The 23,576-nt window shown below is 45.7% G+C and overlaps 1 protein-coding gene across 2 annotated transcripts in view; it reads right to left on the bottom strand.

Moving 5' to 3' along the window:
• CA10 (carbonic anhydrase 10) overlaps window positions 1–23,576 on the bottom strand; it is a 497,444-nt gene that overhangs the window by 37,774 nt on the left and 436,094 nt on the right. The gene's annotated exons all lie outside the window — the stretch shown is intronic.

Below are 23,576 nucleotides of genomic sequence, written 5' to 3' on the forward strand. Positions count from 1 at the left end.
ACAAACCACATGCCAGGAATCTTCTGGAGCGTTCTCTCTTCTGAAGAGACATATTTCTCACATGTTTATCACGAACCACCGAATTAGGCTATTCCCTGATGCTTTTCTTTTCCTTTTTTTCCCCTGCAACATTTTGAAATAGCCATTTCTAGAAGCCAAGCTCTCTTCCTACGATCCTTTTTTCAAAGCATCTGTATCCTTTCCAACTCTCCTGAAAGAAGCTGCAGAAAGCCAGAGCAGGATGCCCTCCTGTAATGAGGTCCGGATCCTCCCGGAAGTGACTTCAGGCAGTGGCTGCTACCTGCCAGGATGGGAAGGTGAGGTCTGCAGGTATGTTTTGAACCTTGGCTGATTTTAATGAATGCTCTGCATCCTGCTACCCACACTTCACTGCTCTTGTCCTTCCTCTGCATCCAGCTACTTCCTGCCTATGCTCCCATGACGTCAAATGCATCCCAGCGAAGGGCGCAGTGAGGGGGGGGAGGCTCATTCACTGGCTCTGGAGTTAAATGTCCTGGGTTCAAGTTCCAGTTATTCAGTCTCTTTGAGTCTCAATGTCTTCATATGCAAAAATGTGACTCCAACATAACCTTGCAAAGAGTCAGGATGATTAAATGAGCTAAAACATGTAAACGAGCTTTAGTGTGTAAATGAGATAAAGCAGGCTTTAGGAGCTGTGCCTGGAACAAAGCAAACGCTCATTAAATGGGAGGTTTGGTTATTACTATTAGACACGTCTGGCTGCTGGGGCTTAGATAAGGGACACGTGAAGCCTGGAAGGATGAAGTGACCTGTTACATCCAATAGATTACAGCAGAGCCCAGCTGTGAACACTTGGAGACTGTATTTCTTGAAGACAAGGTTAGTCTATTATTCATTTTTGTATCTTACTTTATCTTACTGTCATCTGCTGCCAAGAAGATTCTGCCAGTCTTTTCTTTCTGTAGTTCATATGATGAAAATTGTAGATGTACTGGACGCACTGTCTCCATTATCTATGCACTGCTTCTCTTAGCCTCATGGTCATCCTTGTGGAAGAGCCTGTCCCCGGGGTGAAAACCCATGTTCTGGTACGTTCAGCTCGTTTTTGTTCCATGTTTATTGAATAAGGAACCCCAGAGCTCACATAAATAGTATTAATGAAGGCTCACTTTGTTCTAATTATTGTAGGGACATGTTATATAGTTCCTTTGGTTAAGATAAGAATCTTTTTTCTACTTCTGGTACCCACAGAAAAGCCTTGGCCAGAATGGGTTTATAAGTATGTTCCATAAGACTCTTTTTTTTTTTTTTTAAGATTTTATTTATTTATTTATTTGAGAGAGAGAGAGAGAGAGAGAGAGAGAGAGAGAGAGAAACAGCATGAGAGGGGAGAGGGTCAGAGGGAGAAGAAGGCTCCCTGCTGAGCCGGGAGCCCAATGTGGGACTCGATTCCAGGACTCCGGGATCATGACCTGAGCTGAAGGCAGTCGCTTAACCAACTGAGCCACCCAGGCGCCCTCCCTGTTCCATAAGACTCTTAAGGGGTAGGCAGGCCACGGTCTCTTACAATCTTATATGTAAGAAGCCTAAGCTAATATTAGCTTATGGAAAACAATATTATGTTAAAAATTATTTTTATTATTATCTTACTCTATATTTTTATCTTATGTACTTTATTTTATTATTTTATTATGATCAAGTAGGGTTCATATCAGGAATCAAGAGTCAACATTAGAAAAAAATCTTCCAATGTAATTTGGTTGAATGGAGGGGGGAAGAACCGTGAACATTTTTCAGGAGGGATGACCTACTTTTAAGTCACACTTATACCAAATTAATACCCATTTTAGTGGAATTATTTCTCATCTTGGCCCAAGAACATGGCTTTAACAGTTGAGTCTTCTGACTTCACCGATGTGATGGCTGGTCTTGCATCTCTTAGACACTGTAGAAACTGTTAAGTTACTTTTGTTTCATTGTCCTGCTTAAAATGACTTCAGTTTTGAACTTAAAAAAGAAGAGTCCAGTGCTTCAACCTGATGGCCAGGATATCTTTGCCTGAGGTCTGATCTCAGGGCGTGGACGAGGAAGGCAACCTCCAAATGATCATGTGACGGCGTGGGCCAAAGCATGTCCATGGGAGACTGAGTCAGGCTCTGAAAACTTCCTTCTCTATTGCTCGGGGCCACCACCCACAGTGCAATGTGAATGACGTTCCAGGGGATCACGGTGTAAGGTTTCTATCCTTTCACAGTTATTTGTAGACGTTTATGGACTCACTAGTTTAGATATAATTCAACAGAAGAGACACATGATCTGTCAAATACCCACAGGCCACGACCATTACTAGGGGCTCTGCAGCAGGTGCATGCCGAGGGCTTGATCCAAAAGCCTTCTGAGCTTCACTTCGCAGTCGGTCCTGGGATTAGCCAACCTCACATAAGTGCGAAACAGAGGAGGAACCAAACTCTCCTTGGTAATTAAAGACAGCTATGTGGTACTGGATGGCGTGAGGGCCTCAGAATCTCAAGTTCTAGTCCTCGGGGTCCAAGCTCTGTGCCTTACTTGCTTTGTGACCTCAGGTGATCACTGAATATTCTTCTGTCTCAGTTTCCTGATCTGTAACATGAGGCCAGCCACTTGTGCCTTCTAGGCTTTTGGGAAGGATTTGAAAAAATAATGGATTACACATCCGGGTGTATTTTCAGCCTGTGGGACAGTGCCTGGCATATTCTATGTTCTTAGATACTTGAAGGAAGAAATGCATGTATGAAAATCCTTCATATACATATTTTCTTTTTATTCCAAACACTGGAGGACTCAATCTTTTCAGGACTCTAATAAATGATTCTTACAGGTATCCTGTTGGGAGTAGTAGCTGGGGTGGGGAGGTGGGGGCTACTTGGATGACATCTTTAGAGGAAAAAGAAAAGAGCTCATCTGGAGAATAGTGAGATTCTTCTGGGAGCAATAACAAAGGTTAAATTAGGCACATTATAGAGGCAGAACCTGTTGTTCCAAGTTCTCAGACCAGAGCAAAGGAACCACTAGGCCAAGAGTAAAAGCCCTTCTTTTTCTCAGATTCCAACTCTAAAAGCAAGTAACTCTATCAAGACTTTGATGACACATTATTCAGTCACATCTGCTTTCTGCAGAGGCTGTAAACAAGCCATCACGGAGGAAGGAAAGATGAGATCCTCACAGACCTCTTGCATAGCCACCATATTCAGTCAGTGTTAATTCAGAAGAGTTACTTTTGATGAGTACTCACCTGCCTGTCATATTAATGGAAATCGAAACACAACATCTATTAGATAAGAGAGGAGGGTTTTTTCTCCTCTTGTAAATCAGGCTGTGGAGCAATTTGGATAAAATGTTCCTAAAACTAGACTTTATTTTGTACACATTAATTGCATAAAGTGTAATACTTAACTAGATACGCACACTTTCAAAGTCCATTAAATATACATAAATACAATCCACAGGATTGACTCTGGGGATGAGGAGTAGAACGAGCTCCAAGCTGGCAGTCAAGGGGACTGGGTTTTAAAGGACAGTCCTGCCACTCAATGGTTGGGTGGGTCCCTGCTCCCTTTTAGACCTCAGGGTGTTTATCTGGAAAACATGGAGATTTCAAGGACAGGGTTTTTGATTCTTCTAAAAAATGCACATGGGTGGGAGGTGTGGGCTGTTGCCTCCTTAGTTTCTGTCAAAGTCAATTAAGTTACATAAAACTGAAACCAAATATTTATTTGAAATGTTTAAATGAAAGCTTCTGTGAAATGTTTAAGTGCAAGTTGTAGTGTACAGCATGTGTCCGCCTGTGGTCACAAATGGAAGGACTGGAGATGGCCAGGCTGGTTGACAAGAGAAGAGGGGCTAAGGTCAAAGAATACCTGTGTGCAAGTCAGGAACAGTCTCTGGGTCTCCTGGCTGCCCGTCTGTGACCTCTGGTTTGATAGTGTTTAGGCCAAACCAAATCACACCCAAACAAAACAAAATATCCCAAACCCGAGAACCGACACCCATGTTTTCATTCAGTTATTCTTTCGGTAAACACTTATCTGTGCCTCCTGGGCACCAGGCACCGTGTAGGACATGAGGTGATAAAAAGAGGGAAGGTCTCAGAGGCAGAAGGAAGCACATGTACAAAGGCCCTGTGGCACCAGAGAGGTGTGTGTAATAAGAAACGGCTGGAGCCCAGAAGGAAAGGTGAGCTAGGAGAAAAAGGGAGGGACCACACCCATACCCAGCCTTGGAGATCCTGGTAAGAATTTTGTCTTTATCCTAGGAAAAAGCACAAGTCACCTGAAGTTTTAAGACCAAAGGAAGGGTGTGTATGAAGGGATGGGGAATGGTGATAACATCAGATTTGCTTTTCGCACAGATCACTGAACCAAAAATTATGGAGAGAAGTCTGTAAGTATAGGAGACTCTTCACTACAGCTCATTTCCTTGCTATGGTGTTGGATCCTTCCAGGTTCTCAGTGAGCCAGGCATTCCAAACCCTGGAATCAGATCACCCCAATTCAATAACATATCTCACATCACAGTGCTTGACAAGTTAAAAATAATTTGAATATCTGCTTAAATTTTTTAATCTTAAAAGGCACGGAACATTATCTCGTGATTTTTTTTTCTTAAAAAAATAGAGAATTAAAAGAACAACATATTAATTACAGGGAATAGGAAACCCTCAGGCAAGCTTCTGAAAAATCAGGAAAAGTATTCAGGAAGATTATAAAAGATGAGTAATGAGTATAAAACATCTTTTGGCAAACACAGAAAAGTATTAGCTTATTCCAAGAAGTAACATAAGGTCGGCCAATCACTGTAAAACAAATAGCAACCCCCCCCCAAAAAAAACCACTCAGCAACCAAGAAAGCCCTAATCCTACTTATAAGAAAAAGTACAAAAGCAATAATTCAGGAACTAATTTGACCGACGCAGGGATGGCCATGTTGGTCCCAGGCTATTGTTGCAATTTACAAGAAGCCAAATGCCAGAGGATAATGGGATCTGTCGTGAGGGTTCTCGCATGCCACACAGGGGGGAGGGAGCCACAAAGACATGCCACATTGAAGAAGAAGGAAGGAATTATGGATGCTGATGGGCTCACTGGCCAGGCTGACAGAGTCCTAGAATCCAGCCCTTCCTCTTCTACCCAGGCAATGTTTTATAGTCAAGACAGCTGTGCACAGTGGGCTCTGGATCAGTCTTCATTGTGTGTGACTATCCTATGCATTCCAAGGTCTTTAGAACTTTTGTACCCCTCCGACTAATTGCCTGTAGTACCCCCCCAATCATGGTGACAATCCTAAATGCCTCCCACACATTTTCAAACAACCCCTCCAGTACGAACACCTTGGAATGTGGATGGGGGTTTGGATTGGGGGTACTGCTCAGACTGAGGGTCATGGCTGGGAAATTCAGCTTATCTGTAAGCTGGAGGTAATGATGGGGTTCCCATGCTACATATCTGAGCTATACATCTTCATGAAGGTTGCAGGGTCTCAGGGGTGAAGCAAAAATGACCTTGGGTTGCCATACCCTTCCTGCTGTGCCCCTGTGTGGTCTGATCGTCATTCAACACCAATTCTTTGCAGGATGCAGCTAGTTCCTTCCTCTGCTGGTGGATCTTGTTTTATAGAAGGATCCTTTGATTCTGTTGCTGAGGGGTGGGTTGGGGCTGACCGTGGGGAAAAGGAGACAGAAGAAGGGAAGCTGAATTACCCTCACTCTATGGCCGGGGAGCCCAGATGGTGCCCTTGTCCTAGGCTCCCAAAATAAACTCTTGGAGGGAAACAGAGACCACATTTTGCTGACAGCATTTGGGAAGAGGCATGTGTGCAGTCTATATTAAGACTTCCGATGTCCATTCCGAGAGTATCTGTGTGCCCGTGAGAGCACGTTGTCTTTACTTGCAGACCACTGGGCCTAATATCTCTGTGGGCAGAGCACATTTCATCCTCTCCCTCCCATCCTGTAAGCCAGGCTCAACCATTCCATGAAGAGTTTGGCCCCAAATCAAGGCTCCATGTGGGACCTCCGTCATTTACCAGGGCAAAGGTCGTTTGCAGCAGAACCAGGTCAGTCAGAAGGGAAGGCTTGAGTCCCTTGTGCAACTAGAGTCTGAGACATTCCCAAGGGGGAGTGGGGTCAGTGCATTCACATCCCCGGAGAGGTAGCACCCACTCTGTGCCAGGAACTGTGCTGGGGTGGGGATTCCAAGACGGAAACCAAATCTTGGCCTCAAGCAGTTCCCAGTTCATGGAGAGCTTCATAATTTACATTGGATCTTCACGTACATTTCCTCACTGGACTCACATAATAGCCCTGCTGTGAATTAGCCCAGGAAGCTTTGAAGCCTACGTTCAGACAGGAGACTGAGGACCCAAAGCCACTCAGCTGGGAAGTGGTAGATCCTAGATTGGAATCCTGGTCTCTTATTTTCCAAACATAGTCTATTTCCCATCCCTAGACTTTTGTTCAGGCTGCTTCTTTCATCTCGTGTTGAAATCATTCTCTCCACTCATCCCCATCTCGCCTGATTATCAATTAAAAAAAAATTAAAGGAGCTGCTGTGTACGGAGAGTTTTCCACAGGCCAGCAGGGTCTGGAATACCCTGCAGACTCCATCTCATTCAATTCCTGTAATAGATGTCGTTGCAGGAACTGCTGTTCCCACTTAACAGATGTGGAAACTGAGGCCCGGGGGGGGGGGGTGGGGGGAACGACTTGCTTGAGGTTCCCCCAGGTGGTAAAAGGTAGAGTCATGAGTCAAACCTGGCCTGGGGGGCCACAGAAGCAGCCTCTGCTTCCCGGGGGTTAGCACAGTTGCTCTGTCTGCTTCGGGCCTCCCTGGCCGGACCTCTGGGACACCAACGCTCGAGTGAACCTGGGGAAGTTTCCTTCCTTTGCTGGGCCCTGGTGAGGGGTTGGGTGATTTCAGAGCTCCATTCCAGCCCTGCCTTTCTCTGGTACTGCCTGCCGTGCCCACACTGCCCCCAGGTTTCCAGTCTTCAGAGTCACAGCAGCAACGACAACACTAGTGAGTATTATTGAGCCCTTAGTGGGAACCGGGACCGTGCCAGCCAGTTCACGTGCATTCTCTGTCATGCACGAGGACCTCACCATTACCTCCAATTCACAGATAAGGCACAGAGATGTTAAGTAATGCAGGGCACGCAGTTATTCAGGGATGGAACAAGGGCTGGAGCCTGACGCCAAAGACAACATGGCCCCCAAGCAGATGCAAAAGCTTTGGGATTTGGATGGTCAAGCCGACGGAGGGACTGGCTAAAGATATGAATCCCCTCTGGGTGAAGGCCTCATGCACTGGAGGGTTTCCCCGATTGTCAGCTGCAGAGACCAAGGCACAGGGGTCCATTCTCCCCCATACTCCTTCCTCAGCTCCAGTAGCTGGGCGTCCTGTCCTCTGAGGTTGGAGGGAGCGGGCTTGGTGCATGAGTCAGCCTCAAGGAGGAGGTGGGAGCCACTGCAGACACACCGCTAACCCTTCCCCTGTAAGCTCGGCCTCCAGCCTCTAGGCTTTTCCCAAGTGCTAATGCTGCCTCCTCCTTCCCCCCTCCAGACCTCCCTGCCCTTGGTAAGCCCTCAGGGTCCCCCACGGCCAGATCCCGCTGTTTCTGGCCTTTTCTTGCCTACGGATCTACAACATACAGCTTCTCGTTTAAGGGGTTCCTTCCTCTTCGTGCACGTGCCTCATAGTTTCACATTTGGCCTGGCATCACGCTGTCTGTCCCCAACTGGAATGGCCATTTTTTTTTTTTTTTTAGCTGTCATTTCTGCGAACTGAAAGTCCCTCCTCATTGCCATCTCCTCCATGCTGGCTCTCTGGATTTTCCTCTCTGGATTTGCTCTCTTTGTTCTTTTGAATTCTCATCGTACTACAATGTGGATTTTCCTCTGCTTTAAATGATAACTTTTTGTGTCCTTGTAGCGATTACCCCTCAGCCTCTAAGGAGTGGAAAGAGTTGAAAATCTGACCCTAGCCCTGGCATTAACTCTGTGACTTAGGGCCAGTGAGTTAACCTCTCTGAACTTGAATTTCTTCCTCTTTAAGATGGGATTAATACGACTTATTTTTCTAATCATTTTAAGGATTACATAAGTTCACGCACGTAAAACACTTAGCACATGCCGGGCTAGCAACAGGCACTCATGAATTCTAATTTATCCTTCCAGCTCACTTTCCTTCCTGACTCTTCCCCCCCACACATATACTCACACACACACACATCTACACACCCCACTGCCACTTGCTACCACCACCCCAAAGTGGCTCATTGCTGGTGTCCATGGGGTCACAGCATGGAGAGCTGTAAGACTCATTAGCGGTCCATTGTTTAGGTCATTGTTTTGCATATGAGTCACTAACACCTGAGTTGGGGGTCATTTGCTCTCACTGCCCCTAAGTTAGTACAGTCATATAGCTAACATTTATTGGTTTCCTACAATATACCAGGCATTGCGCTTGATGTTTGACGAGCATTATCTTATTTCATCCTCCTGATAAATCCTATGAGTTCGGGTAATAACATTTTCATCATCCCTATTTTATAGAGGGGGAAACCCATGCTTCAAGAAGTCAAGCAGCTTGCCCGATATCTCATTTTGCTACTAAGTTGCAGAGCTAGAATGTGAACCCCAGAGCATAATTCTAGAGCCTGGCTCTTACACAGAAGCTTAAAACAAAAGTGGACCCCAGATATCCTATATTCTTCCCAGAGTCCTCTCTAGGACCTCAGGAACGGCTGAGGCAATTCAGAAACAGCTCATTTCTGTCAGGGCAACTTGCCCAGCTCTGCCCAGGGAAGCTCAATTGAACAGAAATGAATTCCAGCGGCCAGCCCCTTGCCCGGCCAATCTCCTCCCTCAATGGCTAGAATAAGCTCCACAAGGGCTGGCCGCTTTCCGCTTTCTGGTGGGGAGCTCCTGTGAGCTTTGCAGGAGAGGAGGCCTGCCCTTAGGCCGCCGGAGATGGAGACTTTTCACTCTATCTTGGGCTGACACAAAACACCCACCTCTCTTGCTGGTCATTCGGAGGTGAACAGGCCTGTGGCTGGCCGTAAGGCCTGTCGAATTGCATGGGTGCCAGAAAGGGCCGTTCTTGGCTTTCTGGGACCTTGGATACAGAGCTGGGTAGGGCAGGGATAAGCAAAAACGGCTTCCCAGGCCGTGTCCTGGAGCCTCTTGTGTTCATTTCCCTTCTTTGGTGTTTGGAAAGCAGGACCCCCAGAGACCAGATGGCCGAGATCCAAGGCTAACTCAAGGCAGTCCCATAGAGCTGTGCTCCCTGGTGGTGGGGTGAATCATGGCATCTCAGCACGGGAGACATCAAGCATTTGCAGGGAATTTCATACTCCAAATCTCAGCCACACTTGGGGTCCTGCCACTGAACCTCCTTCTGGCTCTGCCCCACCTGCATCCGCTCTACCAATGCCACCAACTTCCCAGCACTGCGTTTTATGAACCTGGGCACCTCGGAAGACTCTACTGTCTTCCTTACTCCGGGGAGCCCATTTGTCACTGCACCCTGTGGATTTCAGAGATCTTTCTAAATAGTTCTGGCAACTGTCCTCATCCCCATTCCCAGGGCCATGACTACAGTTCAGGGTCTCACCTAATCTTACCTGGAATGTTCCACAACCTCCTAAGTGGCCTTGCTGCTTCTAATCCCATCTCTGCACAGGGTCATTGTGATGCCTCTAAGTGCAGACACTTCACTCCCCTGCTTAGGGAACTCTTCTGTGGCACCTCACTCTCCTGAGAGAAACATCCAAGCCCCTTTCAATGGCCGGGGAGGCGTTCACGACCTCCATGTTTCACCTTCCTGTCAAACCACACATGCCAGGCACCCTAAGCCACTGCAGCTTCATGGACAGACCCAACTATTTGCACATCTGTATCTCTGACTATGCCTTTCCCTCCACCTGAAATGTCCTTCACCCCTGTGTTCATCTGGCAGACTCTTATTCATCCTTCAAAACCCTGCTGAGGCTTCACCTTCCAGGTAGAAATGTGCTCATTTACCTCTGAGCCACCTTCCTACCTGCGACATACCTCTAGTAAGCCTTTACGGCTCCGCACTGCAGTGATTGTTCATGGGAACATCCCCCAGGTTTTCTAGAAAGCGACTGTCCAGGATCGAGCACAATCCCCATCATATCATAGGCACTAAATACACTTTGTTGATATGGATGATTTCCCCAAATTGATCAAGCTGATTCCTCTCACCAAGTACAACCACCGCAGGGAAGAAAAATCATCCTCTTACTTAGGAAAAAGAATTACTTGACATGTCTTAAAACTGTAAAACCCATGAACAAGCGCTTTATCCTTCTTTTTGTGGTTACTTTTTCTTTTTTATTGCATGGTTGGAGTCTGGATAAGTTGCCTGAGTTTTATTCATTTTCCAAACTCTGATCGTTATCTTGGGGGGTGGGGTGGGATGAAAAAACAAACCATATATTGTAGCTTTTTTCTTTCCCAGAGACATATATAGAGCAGCCTCTGAAGAAGTATTAATATTGAGAAAGATGCTATTATCTGCATTTTATTAATTAATCCATACATCTACCTGTCATTCTTTCTTTTCTATGGCCTTCCTCACAGCAGTGGTGCACACTTCTGCTGTTGGTAAATTGGCACAATAAATCTGGTGGGACCACCTCTATTTCCAGCCGTTCACTTAACATTTTATCACGCGGCTGTGGTCTCAGGATTGAAGTCAGTTAAAAAGATTAATACCATTTAATACCACCCAGAAGGAAGATGCCAGAAATCTGTTTAAGGTCTCATTATTCATGTCTTCATTCCCTTTGTGTGTGTATTCTGATAAGCATAACCATCCTTTTTAGGCTGCTAATAACTACTTAAAATGATTAAGGTAACTAGTTATTTCCTGTAAGAAAATTGCTCTGTTGTCATTAACACAGAATTAAAATGGCTCCCGTTTCATCTTTAGCACACAGCCTCTTGCCCCCCAGTTGCCTTAAATAAACAGAGAACCAACTCAAGGAGGCTGTGTGCTCCTTTGTAAGCGATGAGCTCTGACTAGGCAAGGAGAGGAAGTGTAGATTTGCCGAGGACCCCGCTATGGAGGCGGATGCTGGGAAGGAATACTTGGCTGACACCCATGTTGTAAGCCCATCCCCCTGACCTGCCACGGGGTTCGCAGGAGTATGATTCACATAATTGCCATAATTGGCATTATTCCTGTGAGGCCTGAGCAATGTGAATGGGATCCGGAACTCTAAAATCTCCCAGTCCTCTGGACCAGCGGTTCTAAAGTTTTCTCTTCCCTGGACACATACATGACATTCACCTGTGATACACATACACTCCCATGGGAATGCTCTGCTTTTGGAGAAAGACCCACAGATATCTTGTCGGGACAGAAACATCATGATCATTTGCAGGTCCCCTAGCTAGTAATGGTAAGTGAGGAATGATGGCTGCTTATTGGGGGTTTTAGCATAAATAAGTTTGACCAGTGCTACTTAAGGTGGAATCTATGAACATGCATCCTATAGTTTTTTTGAATATCCATTTCCAGTTCCGGATATATATCCAGGAGTGGAATTGCTGGGTCATATGGCAATTATATGTTTAACCCCTTGAGGGCCTGCCAAACTGTTTTCCTACATTTTTAAAAATATTTAATTTTATTATGTTATGTTAGTCACCATACAATACATCATTAGTTTTTGATGTAGTGTTCCATGATTCATTGTTTTCGAATAACACCCAGTGCTCCATGCAGTACGTGCCCTCCTTAATACCCATCACCAGATTAACCCATCCCCCCCGCCACCTCCCCCTAGAACCCTGTTTGTCTCTCGGAGTCCATAGTCTCTCATGGTTCGTCTCCCCCTCTGATTTCCCCTCCTTCATTTTTCCCTTCCTTCTCCTAATATCCTCCATGCTCTTCCTTATGTTCCACAAATTAAGTGAAACCATATGAGAACTGACTTTCTCTGCTTGACTTATTTCACTTAGCATAATCTCCTCCAGTCCCATCCATGTTGATGTAAAAGTTGGATATTCATCCTTTCTGATGGCTGAGTAATATTTCATTGTATATATGGACCACATCTTCTTTATCCATTCATCAGTTGAAGGGCATCTCGGCTCTTTCCACAGTTTGGCTATTGCGGACATTGCTGCTGTGAACATTGGGGTGCATATGGCCCTTCTTTTCACTACATCTGTGTCTTTGGGGTAAATACCCAGTAGTGCAATTGCCGGGTCAAAGGGTAGCTCTACATTTTTAAACAGCACTTAACCTGTGCCAGGCATTGAGTGAGAGTTCATAAGACAGTGCATTTGGACAATAAAGGTCGAGAGACAGGAGACCAGCGGGGCTGGAGGAGTCCATGCAGTCTACGGATCTGTCACATTGTCCTTCTCACTCTCTTGTTTGCTCTTGCTCTCTCCCACCTTTTTTTTTTAAAATTTTTATTTATTTCTTAAAAGATTTTATTTATTTATTTGTGTGTGTGTGTGAGAGAGAGGGAGCATGCACAAGCAGGGGGAGCGGTAGGTAGAGGGAGAAGCAGGCTCCCCGCTGAGCAAGGGGCCTGACATGGGACTTGATCCCAGGACCCTGGGATTGTGACCTGAGCCAAAGGGAGACACTTAACTGACTGAGCCACCCAGGCGTCCCTTGCTCTTTTCCACCTTAACCATCTGCCATGAGTGGCTGCACCCAGCATCGGCATCACCTATGAGCTTGTTGGAAATGCAGAACATGGGGCCCCGCCCAGACCTACTGCAGCATCAGCTTTGGGGGGGAGGGGTAAGCGGAGCTCAGGATCTGTGTTGAAGAAGCTGTCCGGTGATTCTGATTTCTCAGGTTTGAGAAGTTCTGAGACAGACCTAGGTACAGCCTCCCAGCCACCCTCTTTCCTTTTATGCTGGAAAACCTCCCTGCAGCAAAGTGAGTGAGGGAGATACTGCATTAGGGACACTTTTGAGTCTGCTTTAATTTATATAAAATCAATCATTTGCAACACTCTGTGTGTACCCCACTTCATTTACATTTACAATAATAATACTAGATTATTTTGGGCAGTCCTGCATGGAAAGCCACCTTGGCCCCATGTTACACCAGTGACTGTCAGTTGGTCTCTGCAGAAACAATCCACGATCTTCCCAGTAATTCCAGAGACTGTGCTCCTCCTCAGTGCTCACGCCAACCTGCAGTTGTGATGACTGGTCTACAGAGGAGTCAAATGCCCCCTGGTTAGCCCTCTGTGGCTTCCTGACAGCCAATGGCAGCGTTGACCTGTGATATTTGGTGCTTGCGTTGAGCCCTTCACATCTCTGCTGGTCAAGAAGTAGCAATGTAGTAGAGGATTGAGACCCTGCATTTTGTTGTCAGAAAGACCAGGATTCAAACCTGCCCCTTGAACTTGAACCTGTTTCTTTTTTTTTTTTTTTAAAGATTTTATTTATTTATTTGAGACAGAGAGAATGAGAGAGAGAGAGAGCACATGAGAGGGGGGAGGGTCAGAGGGAGAAGCAGGTTCCCTGCCGAGCAGGGAGCCCGATGTGGGACTCGATCCTGGGACTCCAGGATCATGACCTGAGCCGAAGGCAGTCGCCCAACCAACTGAGCCACCCAGGCGCCCGAACTTGAACCTGTTTCTTAACTCTTGAAGAAGTCAATATCTTGCCTGCAGAATGGGTTAATAATCTCTACTACATGGAATATGTGTCCAATAAGTAGTGGTTATTATTGTTATTGATCCTTGCTGATGATATGTGTGGGAACTCTCCATAGTGCTTCTGTCCTCCCTCCCTCTCTCCTTTTAATAATAAAAAAAGAAGTACATGGAAAGAGGAAGACAGTTAAGGTAGGGTAGAGAGAGCAAGAGAGAGAGGCACTTGTCATGGTTCCTCAAAAGCTTCTAGAAGTACTAAAACCTTCTGGTCTCCTCCTGTCTCTAGATGTTTTTTGTTCAAGTGCACTCTCTTGTGAGCTCTTGAACTCTGTTTGGTACAGGGTAAGTGCTCAATTTAAAAATACAGAAAAACAGTTTGGTTGTTCCTCAAAAAGTTAAACCTACAATTACCATATAACTCAGCAATTCCACTCCTAGGTATATATCCAAAAGAACTGAAAATAGGTACTCAAACAAAAACTTGTGCATGCATATTTATAGCCACACTATTCACAACAGACAAAAGGGGGAAACAATACACATGTCCATCAATGGATGAATGGATAAACAAATTATGGTCTACCCATCCAATGGAGTATTGGTCGGTCATAAAAAGGAATAAAACACCCATACATGCTATAACAGGGATGAACCTCAAAAACATTATGCTGAGTGAAAGAAGCCAGACACCAAGGGTTATATATTGTACAATTCCATTTATGTACACTATCTCGGAATAAGTAAATCCACAGATAGCAGATTGGTGGTAGCCAGGGGCTGGGGGTGGGAGGAAGCATGCGGAGTGACTATTTAATAGGTATGGGGTTTTATGGGGGGGGGTGACAAAAATATTTTGGAACTAGATGAAGGTGGTGGCTGCACAATTTTGTCATTGTACTAAGAGCCACAGAATTGTCCACTTTAAAATGGTTAGTTTAATGTTACTGAAATTAAAAAAACATATGCCTAGACGATAAAAAAATGAAAGGTTGACCTTGAATGATCGGTTTCAGTATTCCTAAAAGCACAACCACTGAAACAGATCTTTTATTTCTGTTGCTCCTTGCTATGACTAAAAATCCATCAGTCTGTGTGGGGAACTCCAGTGAGGGATGGATGGCTCTCTGGCAAGTGTACGTGGCCATAAATTTGGCCTTGCTAGTGCAAGGATTTCAGGTAAGAATCAGGAACTGCGAAAGCTGTTAACAACTCAGCTGTTTCCAAGACAGGTGAGCATCTAAGACAGGGCCATGGGCAAGGTTTAGTGTAGTCAGGAGAAAAATGTGAAGGAAATGCATGTAGGCAAGCCCTCCTGAGAGACAGATTCAGGGGCATAAAATTGGCAGTTCTTCTCCATTAAACAATTTGGGATGATCTGAAGTCTCCTCCAAGTTCCTGTCTCTCTCTTTATCTTAATTAGCAAAGCAAAGTCTTAGGTGCAGTAAGCCCTCTCCTTCCCTAACAGATTAGCTGGAAAATAGGAAGCTGAGCTTTTGCAAGAGTCTAATAATCAAGGAGTGAAGGAAAGAAGGACAGGACAGCCTGCAGACTAAGAGCTATGTGCTGCGAGGCGAACAAAGCCTTCCCAACCCATTAATTCACATGCAGATTCATTCACCTTCAAAAACAATGGCACTCGTTTTTTTTGGTGTACTGTAAGGAATCAAAGATAGACATGACCTAGTCATTCTCCCCCCTAGAAGAGCTTACTGACTATTGAGGGTTGAAGGGGAGATGAGGACACAAACAAGTATTAAGCAAACAGGAGGGGCGTGTGTCAGATTGTATTGTGCACGAGGATCACTTGGGGAGCTTGCTAAGATGCAGGTCTGATTCACTAGGTCTGGGGCAGGGCCCGAGATTCTGCATTTCTCAAAGTACTGAGGTGAAAGCACGCTTCTGGTCTGAGGACGCCCACTCGACACAGCAAGGAGCTAGAATATGATAACGGAGTGATGATACAAAGTGGGGTTCGGCAAACTCTGACCTGTGGGCCCCATCCGGCTTGCTCCCTGTTTTTGCATGGCTCACGAACTAAGGAAGGTTATACGCTTTTAAATGGAAAATAAAGGAAGTATGCTCTTTCATGACATCTGAAAATTCTATAAAATTCAAATTTTAGTGTCCATAAATAATGTTTCATTGGAACACAGATGACCCCATTCCTTTACCTATTGCCTATGACTGCTTTCTCACTGCAAAGACAGAGTTGAGGATTTGCAACTGAAACCATATGGCCCACGGAACCTAAAATACTCACTCTCTGGCCTTTCATGTGAAGTTTGTCTACCCCTGGCATAAAATAATAAGGGATTTCGAGAGAGAGGGAGAGACTACTTCCTGCTGGATTAATCGGAGGAGAATTCAAGGAGGGAGGGCATCTGAGTGTCTTGACTGTGGGTAGAATCTGAATGGTAGCCTTTGGGGAAGAAAGAAATCCACGAGGTACAAAGTCGTGGAAGTGGGAAACACAGGGGACGCGACAGCAGATCTCAGTGTTAAAACCACGAATAAACCAGGCCACTGTTGGGGCTGCCAATGTGGAAGCATCCTTAAAGTTTTCTCTGGAATGGGAAAGAAAAATGGCCTGATACAAAGAGACCTGTTCCCAACTCTGGGAAGATGGAACCAGCCAGGCAAGTATCTGGTCAACAGTGTGTGTGTGTGTGTGTGTGTGTGTGTGTGTGTGATTATTTATTTTATCATTATTTTATTTTATTATTAATATTGTACATTAATTAATATTAATTAAATGTGAGTATTTGGGACCCAGTGGTTCTCAAAGTTCGGGAGGGACACTGTCCCCCAGGGAGCGTTTGGAAATGTGTCAAGGTGTTTTGGGTTGTCACAATAATTGGGGAACATTTGGGGCGCCTGGGTGGCTCAGTCATTAAGCGGCTGCCTTCAGCTCAGGTCATGATCCCGGAGTCCTGGGATTGAGCCTGGCATTGGGCTCCCTGCTCAGCAGGAGGCCTGCTTCTCCCTCTCCCACCCACCCTACTTGTGTTCCCTCTCTCGCTATGTCTCTCTCTGTCAAATAAATAAATAAAAATCTTTAAAAAAAATAATTGGGGAAAATTTACTGACATTTACTATCCAGGGCCGGGGAAGCTAAACAGATTTTCAATGTGATGCAGAGGACAGTCAGTCTTGGCAACATCGAACTGGTTTCTCCTAAATGCTGAAAGCACCCCATTAACAGAGTTACGCTGGGGACTCTTCTGTGGTGTGGAATAGCCATGGGTTGAGGAATGAAAAAATGGAATAAAGGAAATGCAACCTGACTGGACACTGATGAATGGAGACCAGGCTAGAGGGTGTATTGATGCCAATACTTGGCCATTAGACCGGAAATCTTTCATTTCCCCCTCCGATTCCAGATTGGCCAGAATGCCAGGCTAGTGTACAAATTCCAAGAGAATCTATGTGTAGGGGATAGAGTGCTTCTTTTCGTGACCATTTACCCATCACCACTCTTTCAACCATCTGCATGGTGGCCAGATTGTTGGGTTTGGTGTCAGGAGGAGCTGGGTATGATTTCTGCTTTGTCTCTTCCTAGCTGGTGTTCCCAGGCAAGTTATTTCAATTTTCCTAACCTTAGTTTCCTGACCTGTAAAGTGACTATGGTGAAGGATTTTTGTACAAGTTGATTAAGATACTCCGTGGGGCAGGTTTAGCGCAATACTGGGGCCCATAGCAGTGCCCAGTAAATGTGTTTCCTTCTCTCTTTGCTTTGATGAGCAAACACTGATTTCTGCTGCTAATGGTGCTATTATTGGCCAGTTGGCAAAATTAGAGGAGAACCAGTTTTAGCTGAGCATGTCATTTATAGGTATAAAGCAGATTTCTCACCCCCAGCACTACTGATATTTGGGCTCAATAATTCTTTGTTGTGGGGGCTATCTTGTGCACAGTAGGATGTTTCTCAGCATCCCTGGCAACTATGCACTAGATACCAGTAGCATCCCCCAGCCAGACAACCAGAATTGTCTCCAGACATTGCCAAATTTTCCCAGGGAGGCAAAATCGCCCTTTGTTTGAGAACCACTGGTTTAAGGTGAGAGAAAAATAAATAGTGGCTCTTTTGGATGAAGGGAGAAATGTGGGATTGTTTTGTTTTGTTGTCTAAGCAAAAATTCTGACCATAAGCCTCCAAACTCTATAGTCTATAAACACCAAACATAGCATGTTTTCATTCAGTGCTGGGCAATGAATGCACTAGGTCCTGGGGACAGACAGAAACAAGGCACAGTCCCTGTTTCCCAGGCATGAACAACCTGCTTTGCAGAATCCCATCTGGGGAAGAAGGTTCTTGAAACTCTGGCCACCAAGCAGCCATTCATTTTCTAGGCAGGGCCCGCCATTGGGTCTCTGGAAAACATGTGGTTGGGCAGCTGAACTGATAAGATGGGAGGCTATGTGGATTTATGCTGGTGCTTATTCTAAGAGTTGGACCAAGGCACAGGTTGAACCTGTTGGCAAAATGAAAGTTCCCTTGCCATGGTGGGGAGGCCGGATTTATCTCAGGGGATATGGTTTGGTGACAAGACTGATTATGTGGGGTGTATTGTTTATACAAGTGTAATGTACTCAGGGCTCAAGGCAGAAGGTGGGTTTTTATAAATCAGCAGATAAGTAAAATAAATGCATTGCACTAGATACTCCTGCTGTCTGGATAAAGGTGAAAGGGGATGGTGAAACACAGTTATTCAAGGGAATTCAATAAACTTAGTGGATTCTTCCTTAAATGATCAGTTATTGCCGCCACCCAAAAGCACCCCCCCAGCCCCTAAGGCCATATTCCCTATAAGAAAATTCTAGAATGTTGGCATTGGAAACAGGATCTTATTTTCTTTTTTTCTTTCTTTTTCTTGGTGGGGGGGTGGGCAGAGGGAGAAGGAGAGGGTGAGAGAGAATCTTAAGCAGGCTCTGCACTGGGCATGGGGCTTGATCTCACGACCCTGAGATCATGACCTGAGTCAAAATTAAGAGTTGGATGCTTAACTGACTGAGCTACCCAGGTGCCCCATGAGAACTCGTCTTCTTGACACCAATAATCAAAAAGTAAAGAAATGGAAAGACTCCCTGATGAGGGTGGGGAGAAGAGAGGAAACCCAATGATTACGAAGGGCTACTCTGTGCCAGGTGTTTGATATTGACATAGACAACATCTTATTTAATTCACATAGAAATCCCGTGGAACGATTATTTCCAAACTTGTCTGCTTATAAGAACCACCAGGCATGCTTATTACAAATCCAGAGATGTGAGTCCTACCCTTAGACCTTCTGAATCTGACTCTCTGGGGAAACAGGGAAATCTGTAGTTTTATACCACACTTTCTAATGATCAGGGGTTTCCGAATGATCAGGCTAGTTAGGGGAACACTGCGGTAAACTGTAATTTATCATCTCAAAGTTAGAGATATTGAAACCGGGCTTTGCCTGACCCCTAATTCTAAAGACTTTCTATGGCTTCGTGCTGCCTCCTTGGAAATGACAGGTCCAATTAAGACTCAGACAAGACGGGCTTAAAATTTGTCTCTGCTTTGCATATTAGCTCCTTAGAGCTTTGAGAGTCAGTATAACGAGGAGAACAAAGCCCGTGACTGGAGTCTCAGGACCTGAGCTACTGCTCTGTACTTTATGGTGACCTCGGGTGAGTTACTAAAGCTCTGCTGGTCACAGTTTTTTCATCTGTAAAATGGTGATAAAAAAGTGCTTGCTTCGACTGCCTTGAGAATCACTGTGTGGATCGAATGAGATAATAGATGTGAAAGAGTTCTGCAAATGTAAAGCCATTTGTGAGGTCTTCTTGTGATGGAGTCCTGATGAAGTCGATGCCCAATTATCCACGTAACCAGTTCCTATTTTGTGCAAAGCCTTTGTAAAGGTCTGACCTTTCCTTCTCGTCTTTGGATCACTTCCCATGGTGTGTGGTCAATGTGAAGACAAGGATTTCACACTTTGACAGGTTAACGCATGAAGAGTGCTCCCCATCAAAGGCGGCTCCTCAGTGTAGGCCACCCTCTAAGGGCATGTGTACATATTTTGTGACCTCTGGATAGACAACAGCAAACGTGCCACTGGATGCACCTGGATAACGGAATATTAACCAGGCCACCGTGAGGATCGTTGTGTTGCCTGCGTCCTGTGAGGTCACCTGCTGGTGGCTGAGGCCGTCAATGCACCTAGAGACACCTAAACATGGGTCCCCCTACCTAGTCATTGCGGGCAATAGATGCTCCCAAAGATGTCCATGTTCCAATCCCTGAAATCTGTGAATATGTTACCTTACATGGAAGAAGAGACTCTGCAGATGTGATTAACTGAAGGATCTTGAGATGAGCCCATTATCCTGGATTATCTAGGTGAGCTCAATGAAACCACACAGGTCCGTGTAAGTGAAAGAGGGAAGGGGGAGGAGAGAAGAGGAGATGGGATGTGGGAGGCAGGGACTGGAGCCATCCAGTGTGAGAAAGACTCAACAGGCCATTGCTGGCTTTGAAGACAGATCCTTCCCCAGAGCCTCCAGAAGGAATGCAGCCTGACCAGGACCTTAATTTTACTCTGTGAAACCAATTTGGGCTTCTTTTTCTTTAAAGATTTTTATTTATTTATTTTAGAGAGAGCGAGCAAGAGTGCGTGCGCATGAACGGGAGGGGTGAAGGGAGAGGGAGAGAGAATCTCAAGCAGACTCCCCGCTGAGCGCGGAGCCTGACTTGGAGCTCGATTCCCATGACCTTGAGATCACGACCTGAGCCGAAACCGAGAGTCGGAAGCTCAACTGACTGCGCTGCCCAGGCACCCTAACCAATTTGGACTTCTGACCCCCAGAACCGTGAGATGTTTTAAGCCAGGAAGTTTGTGATAATGTGTTAGAGCAGGCCCGGAACCGAATGCGCCTCCTCTTTCAGGGTTTAGCAGTGGGGTGCTCAACAGCATGCTAGTGGAGGCTGGTCCCAAGCACTGCAGGGCACCCAGTGGTCTGCTGGCACTGAATGCCAGCCTCCCTCCCTCGTCACTGTGACCACGCGTTCCCAAAGGCCCCGTGGTGGGAGTGGGCACTGCCCAGGTTGAAAAGAACAGCTTATATGGCTGGGCCACCTGGGGAGGAAAGGTATATGTGGGAGCGGGCCTCCGAAAAGCAGGATTTACGAAATACATGGAAAGCTCGAAGGTCCTCATTAGCATTATTGGCTCACCTCTGGACTGCAAACTCTTCGTGCTCTGTGTCCCCTGTACACCAGGGCCCGCTGCCAGGCCCAGAGTAGGGTGCGCTCTAAGTGTTTGTGAAGAAAATAAATGGGTTCTTTGATGAATTATTTCTCAGGCTTGCAAGAGGGATTTATGATGCCTTAAAATATTAAAATGCATAAGCTGAAAATAACGAAATAAAATCTCATTAAAAGGAGCATAGAAAGAGATGTCTGGGCACCTGGGATGGGAGGTCGGAGGGATGTAGGGGGGTTGAGGTCCTGTGTCTGAACGCCACCTTTGGCCCTGAATTTCTTCTTCTTCTTTTTTTTTTTTTTTAAGATTTTATTTATTTGAGATAAAGAGATAGAGAGAGAGGGAGGGAGAGAGCATGGGGGGGCGGGGAGGGGGAGGAGAGGGGCAGAGGGAGAGGAAGAAGCAAGCTCCCTGACGCGGGGCTCGATCCCAGGACGCTGAGATCATGACCTGAGCCGAAGGCAGATGCTTAACTGACTGAGCGACCCAGGTGCCCCTGGCCTTGAATTTCTGACTGCAAAAGTTAAATGGGCAACACCCACTTAAACATCCCTTCAGGTCTCAGGTGGAGGTCAAAGGTGAATCCTAGAAGGGCGTGAGGAGTGACATGTTGTTTACCAGACAGGATCCCGTGGAGACTTGCACACTGGATATGCAAATGTAGGTTTGATCTCCGAAAACGTCCCTTACAATTAGGCAAGAGATGGTTGGAACACACAGCCAGCTTGATTAGAGATAGCCAGAGGCATGCTGGTGTGAGCAGTTTATTAAATTATTGAGATGTCTGGAGGCTACAGATGCCAGAGAGGATGACGTGAAGAGTCGGAGTTGGAGTCTGCAAATCACTGGAGATCCTGTCCTGTCAGTGGCAGGACAGGAGGGGAAGTTCTGGCTGGGGGAGGGGCAGAGAGGGTGCCAGGGTGTCACTGTGTCTTCCAGGCAAAGAAAACAAACCCACACGCAGTCCCCTGTGTCCCTCCCTGCCTCTGCAAAGCCACCAGGTACAGCTTCTCTGTGTTATTGATGCTAATGACCCACCTAATGGCCCTGCAAGAAGGATTTCACATTTGCAAATGACAGCTTTTGCAGGCGCCACAAATCGTGGAGCCGTGCCACAAATCGTGGAGCCTCGCCATCAAATGCAAAGGGGCTCAGATCACTGAAGGACTTGGGATAATGGGTGATAAAATGCAGTTTAATGCGGACAAATGTGGAATAATATGTCTTGGAACAAACAATCAGAAGGAGGAACAGCTGCTAAATGAATTGCTTTCCATTACACTGACCAGGGACTCGAAATGGTCCTTTGCAGTAGCCAAGGAGTTGACAGAGGGAAAGGCTGTAGAGAATGTTGTCCATTGCTGGACAAGAACCCCAGAAAAGTCAGAGGTAGGAGAATAACCAGGTTAGCACCTGTCTTGTAGGTACTCATTGCCTGAGTTAGGTGCTGGTGGCTGCTTCTCAGGCTCCTACTCAGCCTCCAAATGCTTAGGGGTTTAGGGGTGCCCCTGGGCTTGCACCTTGGCTTTCTCTTCTCCAGTCTCACTGTCTCTCCGAAGAATCTCAATCAGGTCCTTGACTTGAAGCATCATCTATACCCCGAAGACACCCAAAGTTAAATCTTCAATTGACCTCTCTCCAGAACTCTAGGTCAACAGGTCTCAAAGGTTCCTACACATTAGAATCATCTGAAGGATATTTTTAAAAATCCCAATATCCAGACCACTCCCTAGAGCAATTAGTCAGAATCTCTGGGGTTGGGACTCAGGTACCAGTTTTTACTCTATAAGAGAGTCCAACGAGTAGCCAAGTTTGAGAACCACCACTCTAGACTTCTTTCCCCAACTGCCTACTTAATTTCTCCTCTTGGATGTATAAAAACTTAATATGGCCAACAAACTTGATTATTGCCCCCACTCCACACCTAGTCCTCTCTAGTCCTCACTAGCCACTGATTGCTCAAGCCCCAAATCCAAGCTTTATTCTGTTTTTTTTTTTTCCTATTTCTCTCAGTATCTAAATCTAATCCACCAGCAAATTCTTCAACACTAACTTGAACACATCCAACACCAACCTGCCATCAAGTCTAAACTGAAACATTGCAACTTTTTGCTTCCATTTGACTTCTCTCCAATCCATTCTCCCTTTGGTATCCAAGGTGATCTTAAAACCAAAAACAGACCATGTCATTCCTTGTTTAGAAGACTCTGATGGCCTCCCATGTAGAATAAAATCCAAGCTAATTATCCTGACTTCTAAAGCCCTATTCTGTGAAACCAACAGGATATTGAGTAAATGTGTGTGACTTCCCAGGCTACATAATAACACATCACAACCTCCCCTTATGTTCTCTTGGATCATTCGCTCTGGGGAAAGACAGCTGCAATGTTGTGAGGACACAGCAAGCAGCCCTATGGAGAAGTGAGTGTGGTGAGGACCTGAGGTCTCCAACCACCAGCCGGTGCCGACACTCAATCCACATGAGTGCGCCATCTTGGAATTGGATCCCTCACCCCAGTCAAACCCCAGCTGACATCTGCCTGTAACCTCTTATGAGATTTCTAGCATAGCTGCCCAGATTCCTGACCCTTGGAAACTGTGAGATAATAAATGTTTACTGTTCTAAGCCACTAAGTTTTGGGATAATTTATTATGTAGCAATGGATAACT

Source organism: Phoca vitulina, unplaced genomic scaffold (assembly GCF_004348235.1).
Source record: "Phoca vitulina isolate PV1807 unplaced genomic scaffold, GSC_HSeal_1.0 scaffold40, whole genome shotgun sequence".
NCBI classification, from domain to species: Eukaryota; Metazoa; Chordata; class Mammalia; order Carnivora; family Phocidae; genus Phoca; species Phoca vitulina.